This window comes from Vicugna pacos, chromosome 15 (assembly GCF_048564905.1).
Source record: "Vicugna pacos chromosome 15, VicPac4, whole genome shotgun sequence".
Classification (NCBI taxonomy): Eukaryota; Metazoa; Chordata; class Mammalia; order Artiodactyla; family Camelidae; genus Vicugna; species Vicugna pacos.
Genome location: NC_133001.1, coordinates 2,656,462 through 2,665,928, shown reverse-complemented (window position 1 = coordinate 2,665,928; position 9,467 = coordinate 2,656,462). Strand labels below are relative to the sequence as shown.

The following is a 9,467-nucleotide window of genomic DNA, read 5'->3' as shown; positions in this document are numbered from 1 at the left end:
TGTACGCTCAGAAAGAGGGCCTCTGCTGAATGCTTATGCAAGTATTTGAAGACAGGATGTTGCAGCCATCAAGCCATCAGCCAGTGCAGCTGCCTCGCAACTATGTAGCCTGAGGAGATTCAGGGTGGACAAAAACAGGATATTGGTCCTACATAGTTAAGGTGCATATCAAAGAAATGATTTAAATGAGCCCAGACTCTTGCATTTTCCCATATGTAAAAAACAAAAGTGCTAAACGTATTAACTTAAGATGTCTGTTTTTCTTTAATTAATGACAATCTTTTGATGTTCCAACTACCTGGGGTTGGGTGTGGGTTTGTTGTTTGGTTGGTTGTTGCTGCTGCTGCTGCTGCTGCTGTTGTTGTTGTTGTTTTATTGTTGTTGTTGTTTTGCAAAAACTCTTACGTATCCTGGTTCCTCGCTTACTTCTTTGGAACAGTCCCTCAGAGCTATCTGAGAGGCTGTGTCCTGGGCTTAAGTCCTCAGGATTGCCCCAAATAAAATATAACCCTCAACTTTCCGGTTGTGTTTTTCTGTTCAGCAGACAACAGGTTGGAAAGTTGATGAGGAAGGGGATGAATTATAAGCAGGTGAATGGAGGGAGTTCCTAACACACAGGCTGGCCTTACTTAGTCTCGGTAGACTCTCAAAGAACTGTGCTTAAGAAGCTGATGGGGGGCAAAGCCCAGGGTCAGAGCCACAAGAAAGACAGAGGAAGGAAATGTAAAAGGAGGTGATGATTCAATCTATTTCTCAACTTTGCCCACCCTGAGTCCCCATTCCTACTGTCTCCTTCCAACATTCCAACATTCTCCCTTAAACATAAAGAAGCTTACTAACTTCCACTCACCCCTTTCCTCTGTCTGAATCTTCCTTCATGCAAGTTTTCAAAACCAGAATTGAAGTACAAAATTTTCACTCCTCAAATTTCTAAACATGTGCCAAAGCTGCCAACTCCTGGGAGACACCAGTGTTGAACTCTGTTCAACTCGGGATGGAATTGTTTGTTTTCCCTGAATTTTATGTGAACAAACTTTATTTTTTATAGAATCCGAACATTCAATTCAACTTGATGATTTTTTCAATCATTTACAACTTTCCCTTTATGTTCAACTCATATGAACTCGGATTCATATTCAAGTAAAGGAGGAAATCTATTTGCCAGAGCAATGTTGCTCATGTGCACAGTGAAGGAAAGAGGAAAGAAGGGTGAAATAAAAAAGACAGAAGCAGCATAAGTTGGATATATTTTCTTTTTACCAGAAGTAAAGAGACTTATCTCAAATTTTTTCCTCTTTAGGTAACAAACATTGTATGTTCCATTAGATGCTGTGATGCCAAAGGCAGCACCAGGAGTGTGATAGACAGCTGGGGTGTAGACTCTCTAGATGACCTTTCTTGTCTACATAATCAGAACAGGGCTAATTGTGAGATTCCTTGAAATTCACTCTTTCAACAAACACTTACAGCACCCCTGGAAATGTTCCCTCACAGAGCATTAGTAACTTCCATAGAAGCCCCATTGGTATTGTGGTATTCTAGAAATAACCTCCAATGGTCTTTGTGACAAGAAATTTGAAGCATCTTTCAGGACTGAGAGTGCCTTGTTCACCCATTCACTCTTTGATCTCCTGCAATACAAAATCTCCTACCACACAAAATCAGCCCAGTGCTGATCATCAAGGATGCAATGGCAGTAAAATCAGACACGGTTCCCAGTTGCAAGCAGCTCTCAGCTTAACGAGAAGACGTGTTATTTTTTGTTTTAAATATCCCACAAAAGAGGGATTAAACTAAAAACTGGGATAAGGACTATTAAAGGGAAAAAAGCTTTTTTATGAGAGTCTGTTATAAAAGAACTGGACCTAGAATTTGATGCCAGGGAAGTTTTCTCTGAGAAAGTAAGGCCCTGGGGAGGGATGACAGTTAACCCAACAAAATGAACAAAACAGGGTGTCAAGCATGGAGAATGACACAGAGAAAAGCCTGTGATAAGGGGGAGTGTGGCATATTCAAGGTACTGAAAACACAAGGCTAATGTGCCTGGATGCTTGAAGAGGGAGGAAAGAGTAATGGAAGACAAAGCTAGAAAAAAGGGAGGCAGAGAATCTTACACACCTTTATGGGCCTTGATAAGCATTATGATCTTTAGTCTTAGAGCAAAGTAAATCACCAAATAAGACTTGCAGTTGCCAGGGGGGAGGGAGGTGGGAAGGGATAAACTGGGAGTTTGAGATTTGCAGATACTGACAGGTATATATAAAATAGATAAACAGATTTATACTGTATAGCGTAGGGAAATATATTCAGTAGCTTGTAGTAGCTCATTTAAATCCATTTCTTTCCCACCTTGCCTGCCCTAAACCTGGCCACACAGGGGATTATAACCAATCAGACCAGGTACAAGAAGAGAACAGAAGACTATTAGAGCAGGCAGGAAGCATCAGAAAATGGGATGAAGTGACTGGGACATTGTGCTGTACACCAGAGACTGACACATCTTAATTGACTGTACTTCAATAAAAAATAAATTAAAAATTAAATTTTTTCCTAAATTTTAAAAAAGAAAATGGAATGAAGAACTCGGCTGGCAAATGCCTAGTGTCCTGCCTTGGGTATTGCCCTTCTGAGGCCCTGCCATAATTATCCTGTAAGCCCTGCTTATCATTTTAATTCAAGTAGTTTCCAGCTTCATTTCAAATCATCCCTAGCAGTTTCAAAATAAGATTCTGCTGCTACACAGATGGAAGCCTATCCCAGGGTCAGATTACCTAGATTTAGAAAAGATAGAGAGACTTCTATTCTGGTAGGTAGGCATTCGCCCCTGTACAGAAAGAAAAAGCTGCAGAACATAGAGACCTCCATCCATTTTCTCAAGAAGATTCTCGAGTATGAAGTCTCTCAGGGGGATTTGAGAGAGGGGCTTAGGCAGGCTCACTGACACTGGTTGATTATAGGAATATAGCTTGGTAACTTCTTATGAGGTTCCCAGCAACCTTACCAGGTAAATAAGAAATGTTACCTCTTGACAGGTGTAGGAACCTCAAGATATTTGGGGGATTTCAGTGAGAGAGGAATTCACTCAAATCCATAGGCATTATAGGATAATCTGAAAAGTCTTTGGTGCAACTTTTCCTGGCCGTGAAAGGCCTTTTAAAGTTCTGTGATTCCTTATGAAAAATTCCAGCAAAGCAAATTTAAAAGTACCTATATGATCAATTGCTATTTTTGATAAACTTATATAAATAATCAGGCCAAGTTTATAGAAACCAGACTTATTTTGTAAATAAGTTAGTCTCACCTTGGGTACATTTGGTGGAAGGGAGGATGATTTTAGAGAAGAAAAGTATGTTTCAGTAATATACCTTCATGTATATTAAATTCTAGTGCTATTAATTATCTGTAAGGTTTGATATTTCCTGCCTAAGACTCACTATTAACTGGCTCCTTGTTGCTGTGTTACATTATTACAAAGGTTAATTAAATTATTGAAAGACATTTTAAGCTTGCCTTCATAGTTTACCACAGTAATCTATCTTTTGATGAAGATCAAATACCCCATGATCTACAACCAGGAGCACGTACTGGAAAAGACATCATTTAAAGGACCCTCTCCAGCCTAGATGGAAAGGCCCTTATCAGGTATTTTTAACTAGCTAATGCACCACAAACTAAAGGAAATTGACTCTTAGGTTCATATTTCCCACTTGTAAAGGGCCCCTGCACTGGACTGGTCTATAGAGAGGATCACTAACCTCAAACTCACCTTATAGCAACTCTCAAACAGAGAAGACACTAGGACAAGAAGATGACATCAGAAGTAGACAGCTATACCAAGACACCAGACTTGACCTGTATGATTATTTATAGTGTTTTCTTGACTTCTTGGACTTTCATATATGATTATGACCTTATTATTGCCACTAGCTATATTACTTGTATTCTGTTTATTTTACAAGATTGTTGTTTCTTGTATTTCACTATGTGCAACTGGGTTTCTGACAAAACAATGATGACTAAGTGACTAGAAACAATTGGCCAGCTATACAATTCTGTATAAGATTAAGATTGATTACAGTAGTGTAAACACTAGAGAGAATCATTTCCTGGACCATAACAGACTAGGGACATTTATGCTTCCATTAGACCAGCCCAGTTCAGTCACAGGACATCAAGCGGTCTATCAATGAAATCATGTCTTCACCTGGGAATTAGCCTTCCTAGGGCCATGGGACAAATTGATCATAAAATGCCTCCCAAACTTTGTTTGAATTTGTAACCAAAAGGGGCAAACAAAAGAAAAGCAAAGAGCATTTCACTCAGCATCCAAGTCTGCAAAGATTAACATGCTGCTGTCACTGACTGACAGCACATTCAGCACTTTAGACAAAGGGATTAAGGCAGTAACAGGATGAAGCAAGCACTCTGTGATTCAGGCAGAAGAAATTAAAGATTGTAACAAGATGCTCTGTGCCTTGGACAAACACTCCCTTAGATAGATGCCTTTCAGGAAGAATTTTAATGAACCTCACTTCTTGCATTTTGCCATACATAGAAAAGCACTGCAATCATTAACTTGAGATTACTGTTCTTTTTGACTAGCAGTAATCATTCACCAAGATGTATGCTCAAGTGGGTGTATTCACTAATAAAAATTACATATAAACTAGCCTTCCCCCCATCTCTTTGGAAGAGTTCCTCAGAGCTAGCTGAGAGGCTGGCTCCCGGGTTATAGTCCTCAGTAAGATATTGAATAGACCTTAACTCAACACTCACATTGTGCATTATCCTTCCAGCTGATACTATTTCCATTTTATTTGCTTTGTTGCTACTAACAGCCTCAGAATTTTTTGGAAAGAGGAGAAATAGAAATGAGTTTAATCAGACAAACCAAAAAATACATATTTTGAGTTTATCCTAAGAGCACCATGTCTGAGGAATGGGTGAATGGAGATTGAGAACAAGAACGCTACAACATGGGATAAGTTTGAAACAATTATGGAAGCCAAATACCTTTTCCTGGGCCTTCCAGGATGTGATGGCTCTTCATATATTTTAAGAATGGAGTTATTGGATCCCCACCCAGGGAGAGCTCTGAGATCATTTTTTTTATGTGCCTATTGGCCATTTGTATGTCTTCATTGGAGATTTGCTTATTTATGTCTTGAGGCAGTACATGAAATTAATCATCATTTTTTTACAGTCTTTTTATATATTATATTCACATCAGGTAAGTCCTTCCCATATAACTTCTTTTCTAATTTTTTTTTCTGTATTTGCTCATTGCATTTTCATAGCTGTATTTTTTTCTCCTTGCAAAAGTAATATATATGCATTTTTATTTCAAAAAATACAATGTGAAAATAGAATGTTTCTTAGGTAACTTTTTAATTATTTTGTTCAATTCCTTTTAAATTCCTGTCATTATTTTAATTATGTATGTACTATACCCATAATTAAGAAGTTAACCTCTTCATAACCTTGAAAATGATCCTCATATGTTCTTTTATGTTCCTTGGGAGTACTTTTTGGATCCAGTACATATGGATCCAGTACATATGGATCCAGTATATTTATTATTAATTTTGTTCCTAGGTACTTCATATTTTATAGTATTTAAATATGATGCTATTCTTATTTTTAACTGGTTTTGCTGATATATTGCAAAGCTAATTATGTTGTAGCTGGCCTTACAGTTTTTCAATTGCTTTTCTTAAATTTTCTAGAGAAACAATTGTATCATCTAAAAATAATGATTTATTTTGTAAATAAATGCATAGCTCTTCTTTTTGGTTCCTTTTTTTTTTTTTTCCTGCCTCACTGCATCCCCTACAACAGTGTTATAGAATCCGTGATCTACAGAACCCTGTTGTACCATGAATTTGGAAAATCCTGGGTATTTCATTTTCCTCTCATAGGTTTACAACTTACACTTCTTGTCTAGGGCTATGTGAATTCATATGGTAACGAAACCCAGTTAAACCTATTTAACTTTGTATCACTAGTGTACCTAGTATCTAAAAAATATACATTGGCAATCCCAGTCTCAAATATCCTCATCCTGCAAGCTTATGTCCTCTTAGCCTTTCCCACCTAGAAATTCTACAGTCACTACTGCTTGGGGGAAGGGTGTAGCTCAAGTGGTAGAGTGCATGTTCAGCATCCAAGAGGTCCCAGGTTCAGTCCCCAGTACCTCCTTCAAGCTGAGATCAATGAAGGAAACTAGTCACCTTCCCCTCAGAAAAAACAAACAATACAAACCACTGCTTGTAAAACCTGTGTTCACAGGTTGAAGTTAAGACAACTCTGGACAACAATTTCTGAACAATATTGAAAAATAGTTGTGATAAAAAAGCATCTTTGAGTTATGATGTGTCATCATAGTTAAATCTGTCAGTTTATGTTTTTCTTTCTTGAATGGACTTGCCAGGGGTTTATATAACTGATCTTTTAAAAGAATCTTCTCTTTAATTGACCAGTTCTATACTTTCTGTGTGCTTTAATTTGATTCCTGCTTTTATGTTTACTATGTTTTCCTTGAATGTACTTTGCCATCATCCTTCCTAATTTGGGGGTTTAGATCCTTCGTTCATTATTTTCATATTTTCAACTACACATAAAAATGTATGGGTTTTAGCCAAATGCTAAAATACCCCTCTTATTAAAGAAAAGAAAGTGGAGGAGACTGGTTAAATTTCAGGCTCGTTGCTTCTCTCATAGACTGCAATACATTAATTAAACCTCATATCAGAAAAGCTAATGTAGATAAGAATAAAGAAGGTAAGGGCCACACCATGTTCTGGCTGACCGTGGTGGACGTTTTGAGGGCAGCTCATTCACAGCCTGTGTGCACCGCACTGCCTCCTGTGGAAGCCTGAGCCAGCGGTGGAGCTTTCTCCCTTTGTCTCATAACCATGTCCACCAATGAGAATGCTAATTCACCAGCTGCCCACCTTAACAGATTCAAGAACAAGGGGAAAGACAGTACAGAAATGAGGCGGCACCAAACAGAAGTTAATGTGGAGCTGAGGAGAGCCAAGGAGGACCACCAGGCGCTGAAAAGGAGAAATGTCAGCTCTTTTCCCGTTGACGCTACTTCTCCACTGCAGGAAAACTGCAACAACCAGGGCACTGCGAACTGGTCTGTTGACGCCATTGTCAAAGGCACAAAGAGCAACAATTTGGAAAGCCAGCTCCAAGCTACTCAAGCGGCTAGGAAACTGCTTTCTAGGGAAAAGCAGCCCCTCATAGACAACATAATCCAGGCTGCTTTGATTCCAGAATTTGTGTCCTTCTTGGGCAGAACTGACTGTAGTCCCATTCAGTTTGAATTGCTTGGGCCCTCACTAACATTGCTTCCGGGACATCAGAACAGACCAAGGCGGTGGTAGATGGTGGTGTTATCCCAGCATTCATTTCTCTGTTGGCATCGCCCCACGCTCACATCAGTGAACAAGCTGTGTGGGCTCTAGGGAACACTGCGGGTGATGGCTCAGTGTTTTGAGACTTGGTTAGCAAGTCTGGTGCAGTTGACCCACTGTTAGCTCTTCTTGCAGTTCCTGATATGTCATCTTTAGCACGTGGTTACTTATGTAATCTTATCTGGACACTCTCAAATCTTCATCACAATAGGAATCCCTCACCCACCTTGGATGCTGTTGAGCAGACTCTTCCTACTTTTGTTCATCTCCTGCATCACGATGATCCAGAAGTATTAGCAGATACCTGCTGGGCCATTTCCTACCTCACTGATGGTCCAAATGAATGAACTGAAATGGTTAAGAAGACAGGGGTTGTACACTGACTTGTGAAGCTTTTAGGAGCTAGAGAACTGCCAATTGTGACCCCTGTGCTAAGAGCCACAGGAAATATTGTCATTGGGACAGACAAGTAGACTCAGGTTGTAATAGATGTAGGAGCACTTGCCGTCTTTCCCAGTCTGCTAATAAACTCCAAAACTAATATTCAGAAGGAAGCTACATGGACAATGTCAAACACCACGGCTGGCCGCCAGGACCAGATACAGCAAGTTGTAGATGATGGGTTAGTCCCGTCCCTTGTTGGCGTTCTCTCTAAGGCAGACTTTAAGACAAAAACGGAAGCTGTATGGGCTGTGACCAACTATACAAGCAGTGGAACAGTTGAACAGATCATATATCTGGTTCATTGTGACATAATAGAACTGCTGATGAGCCTCTTAACTGCAAAAGATACCAAGATTATTCTGGTTACTCTGGATGCCACTTCAAATATCTTTCAGGCTGCTGAGAAATTAGGTGAAACTGAGAAACATAGTATAATGATTGAAGAATGTAGAGGTTTGGACAAAATTGAAGCTCTACAAAACCATGAAAATGAGTCTGTGTACAAAGCTTCATTAAATCTGATTGAGAAGTATTTCTCTGCAGAGGAAGAGGAAGATCAAATGTTGTGCCAGAAACTACCTCTGGAGGCTGTACATTCCAAGTACAGCCCTGCTGGGACCTTTAACTTTTAGATTGTACAGCTGAGGCGTAAAGTTGTTTGTTGTGTGCTATGTTTGGAATAAGTTTGTCTTACTGTTTCTCTACTAAGAACTCCTTTTACGTGTGGTTTGTTACCGTAGCACTTTTTACAACAAAACTATACTTGAGCAGTTCCAAACTGTACATACAGTATGAAGCTTCTCCTGTCAACGGGTTTCTAATTTCTACGTGGAATTTCATATCTTAGAGTGTCCTGTAAATAAAGATTAAATTCCACCCTTTTCTTTAAAAAAAAAAAAAAAGGAATGCAAGGCTTTTGGAAACAAGTTTGAAAAATAATGAGATATGAAGGACCCAAACACCCAGTTTCCTTTCAGCTGTGGGCAAATCCAAGTCACGTAACTGGCATAGGAGAGCTCCACTGAAATGAAAACACATCATCTTCAGGGAATCTTCTGGAAATAAAAATAGGCCTTATATTCAACCCAAATTTGTTTTATGATTTGAGAGGCTATCTTCATTTGGGTCCCTCCAGAAGCCAACCCTGCAGCAAGAATTCTCAAGTAAGTGGTTCATTTGGAAAGCAATCCCAGGAAACAGCAGTAGGGGAGTGTGGAAGTGAGGGGAGGAAGGAAGGAAGACAATAAAAAGAACATTGTCAAGCAAGTTCCCACTATGGACCCCTAGAGCTTGATTCTGCTATGGAACCCTGAGGCCAGTGTAGAGCATGTGCCTCAGAATTGCCCACCCCAGGGGTGAGGAAGCTGGGGTAGTTATATATCCAACAACTCCCATCAGCTGGTAGAAGACTGCTAAATGTAGGGGCCACTACTGGTCAGCAGTTTGCACATGCGAAGTCCACAGTGGGGAATCAGATTGACCAGCATTAAGCGATAAATGTGAGGAGATATGATGGGGGTGGAGAGTGAGGGGATGGGAAGTGTCCTGACAGCCGTGTATGGGCATTGGATTTCCTTCCAATGACCAGCCATAAATGTCTCA

At 39.7% G+C, this 9,467-nt stretch overlaps 1 pseudogene; it reads left to right on the top strand.

The window, feature by feature from the left end:
- The first annotated feature begins 6,850 nt into the window (after positions 1-6,850).
- LOC102542061 (importin subunit alpha-1 pseudogene) lies at positions 6,851-8,578 on the top strand (annotated as a pseudogene).
- The last annotated feature ends 889 nt before the right edge of the window (positions 8,579-9,467 follow it).